The following is a 3,736-nucleotide window of genomic DNA, read 5'->3' on the forward strand; positions in this document are numbered from 1 at the left end:
CGCCGAAGTTGGGTATACCACTTGATATTGCACAATTCACTCCATATATGCACTCGCCTGCGGCTCGTGCATATATGTCGTGAATTGTGCAATATCTCGTGGTATACCCGCCTTCGGCGGGGGTTATTGCTTAAATAATACATTGCACATTTAGCAAGAAAACTTTCCTTGAAGAACATGCGCGTTCAATACAGTATTGCGTTCAAAGACGTTGTATTTTTTTACTTTTCTTGCCTCGTTTATGTGCGGAAATAGTGGTTGGTATTACCGCTAGTTCGTTGAAATATTTTAGAAATGCGCTTCGCTCATCTATGCCTATGTTCTATCAAGTGTATTTTAGCCTTTGAATTTGAATACAAAATATAGGACGCGCACCACGCTTGGTTATTATCTCCCACCAAATATGCTAATTTTCACAAGCTCTCAATATCTTGTTATTTTATTATATGTTTTCTCGAGATACTGAACCTGGGTCATAGTAAAAAAAAGGTGTAAAATAGACCGTTTCTGTAACATAATTGTAGCAAGTAGTTTTCATTAATAACGCAATCTATTAAAATGATAATATTTTTTCAGAAGGCTTGTCAAAAACTGAGCACGACATTTATAACCTGAAGTGCATACAATTCAAGATATGAAGTTTGCTCCATTTTAAACTTAATTAAATATATTATTGATTTATAATAATTAAGATTGTTAATGGAAAACTAGTTTATGAATCTGGAATATTCTGAAATGAGAATATATGTTATTGCGCAATACAGAACTGTTTATACTCACTCAATTCCTGGCACTTTCCAACTCTCACCGAATTCAACAGCGTCACTAGCCATAGTACCGTCAGGTTTCTGAAAGTCATCATGGCTATCACCATTGTAATTACCCAATAATCCACGAAGCTTATCTTGATAATCAAGACCAGATATATCAATGCTGAATATGTGTCTTCGTAATGTCCAATCAATCTTGAAAGTAGTATCTTTGAGTGTGAAACTTAGTAAGACATTTTCATCAGATTGAATGATATGTATCTTGGACAGTGCTCCCTTTGCATGTTTCTATAATAAAGTAGACACTGGTGTAATTAATATAGCAATAATTTTTAATTATATATTTATTAATCATTCCAATTTGGTAGTTACAAAGTTAGCAAAACAAATGTTGCTTTGAATTGTTCCAGGTTACTTACAGAAACTACGTCAAGTCGGTCCACTTCAGCATGGTCATCGCCTACAGTTATATTCAGAGCTACCACTCGGGTTCTTATTTCTCCTTTAGGATGATCCTTTCTTGGTTCAAACTTAGCAATGATTTCGAAATTTGGCTTGGGATTGGAGCTGTCTTTCACCAGGGTGTACCAGCAGACGCCTTGGTGACTGTAATGACGCCCATCCAATGTGGTGAAATGGGGATCACATGTAACAGCGCCAGCTGTTGAAAGGTTGAAAGAAGATCTGTTTATGAACTTTGTCAGTGTGAACGTTAACTTTTATTAGGTGACAATTTACATCAAAAATCTAATAATCACGTTTTTTTAAATATATTTTTATATATTTACAATATTCCATTGGATTAAAATTAAAAAAGCTCATATATATAGTTACAGAAACCACATTCATGTTTGGAACTACATGGCAGGGTTGTGCGGCCGTTCTTCCATCAGATGGCAACTTATTGTAATAACCAGGCCCAGTTGAAAACAAGCTCCTGCAGAATTTAAAATTAACCAGTCTTTCCCAATGAGTCTGTAGGAGACTCACCCAGGGTGGCGGCCAGCACGTTTTGATATTCAACCACAGGTAGGATTAGAACTCAGGTCTATCAACAAATAGTCTACCAATCTGAGAATGTTATTTGTGTCAATTGGCGACATTATGTACACTAATTTAATCATCCTCGACGTATGGTAGCATGTAGCGTAGTATAGTATTTATTTTTAGTTATATTATTTGTTTCAATAATACTTACTACAAATATCCACATTTATAATTTCTTCAGTTCCTTGCATCGAAAGGGTTGAAAAGTCCCATGAATAAATATTGCCATAGTCAAGCTTTTGAATAATTTCTTGGTTTGTAAGCACACGATTCCACAGGTTGAATTTCGTCATTTTGCCAACAAACGCCTGATGAGGGTGAAAACCCCCACCAACGAAGTCTTGATCTTGTCCCAGTACGAGAACACCGTCACCTTGAATCGGTGTTCCTTTTGAAACTGTACCATATCCAACTAACATTCCATCTACGAATATCTGCCAGCGACCTGTCACTGATGTCCAAGTGAAGCAGATGAAATGGCACACACCATCATTGACTGCAACGCCAGTTGTCTCTCTATAAACACCATTGATGAGTAATTTCAAATAACCTTAGTCGTATAAAATCATCTCGTTATCGGTGCCATGTACTGCATAAGATACCAGGGTACCATCATTGGAGCTAGTCGAGCTCATCCATAGACAAAAAGTGACTTCAGTTAGTTTTGGCACAGGTTTAGTAATTCTCACGTGAAATTGTGTGTCTTTGTAAAATAACAGACTGTCCCGTTCTATTAAGTAAACAAAACAAGTTTAGGGTTTAATATAACAATGGCAATTAAATGAGGTCTATTCCCTTCTTGTACGATTCAAATAAATGAAATCGTTGTGACAATCCCACTTTTAAACAGACAATAATGTCTTTATCAATTGGAGAAGAAGAGTGGATTCAGTCATTGTGAGCGTTTTTTAAACACGTTCCTTAACACACTTAAAATTGTGAAACTTACATTTCTACAACTTCTATTAGTTAAAAACATGCTATCTATTGGATGGTCATGCACATGGAGGGACATATATGTCTTATTCCAGAGAAACTCAATCTTTGTAAACATGCCATATGTTTACACTCTGAAGTAGTAAAATACATTAATAATTTACAAACTCATTGAAAACATTGAGAAACAAGCAATACTCAGGAGAATGGTTTTAAAACATTAATAAATGGACACTAAAAGGCCTACTCACCTGCACGTTTTTGCACTGACTCCTGTGAGAAAAAGTATTTTTCAAAAATTCTAAAAAGTTTCACATTTCATACTAAGTATGCAACAAGATGTCACACAATAATAATTACACGGTATTAGGATGCTCTTATTATCGATGGGTATAGTGGCGAGATTTTACTTTCTTTGATTTGTTCTTTTTGACGCTTACTAATAAAAATATCGTGTTCGTGCATTTGACTGTTCAGTATTTAAATGCCATTGTTACATTTAAAAATACTCATTTACCTTATTGTTCAGTTTTGCCCCCATAACATGGTGGACACATGGATACACTGTTATGCAATACAATAAATACACCTGCATCCTGGAATTCAACAAATGTTATATCAGCACTGTTGCATGTTGCTTGTATTGGTTATCTATTCAGTGTTAAACACAGTTAGTATAAGTGGAAGAGGTTGTGGCTCAAAACTTATATGTGTTCTCTCAATTAAGACACCTTTGGTAATATTGCGAGCAATGAGCTGGAAAATTGTGATAATGTACAGAGGATGGCCCTAAAATGTAATGCTTTGAAAAATAGTCATATATTATATATACTTTATTTGATATTGAAACTATTAAAATGCTTGCTAAAACAAAATGAGATTTATACGTTCATTGCTCATCTACCAGGTTTGGTGAATTACTACATGCTGTGTTAATAAATGTCATAGGGTCATTGTTATAAGCCAAGTTGTCGGGGCCCCTC

The 3,736-nt window shown here is 35.3% G+C and overlaps 1 pseudogene; it reads right to left on the reverse strand.

Moving 5' to 3' along the window:
- Positions 1–776: 776 nt before the first annotated feature.
- On the reverse strand, positions 777–3,348 carry LOC102806644 (uncharacterized; annotated as a pseudogene).
- Positions 3,349–3,736: the final 388 nt, after the last annotated feature.

Source organism: Saccoglossus kowalevskii, chromosome 7 (genome assembly GCF_978046115.1).
Source record: "Saccoglossus kowalevskii chromosome 7, keSacKowa6.1, whole genome shotgun sequence".
Classification (NCBI taxonomy): domain Eukaryota; kingdom Metazoa; phylum Hemichordata; class Enteropneusta; family Harrimaniidae; genus Saccoglossus; species Saccoglossus kowalevskii.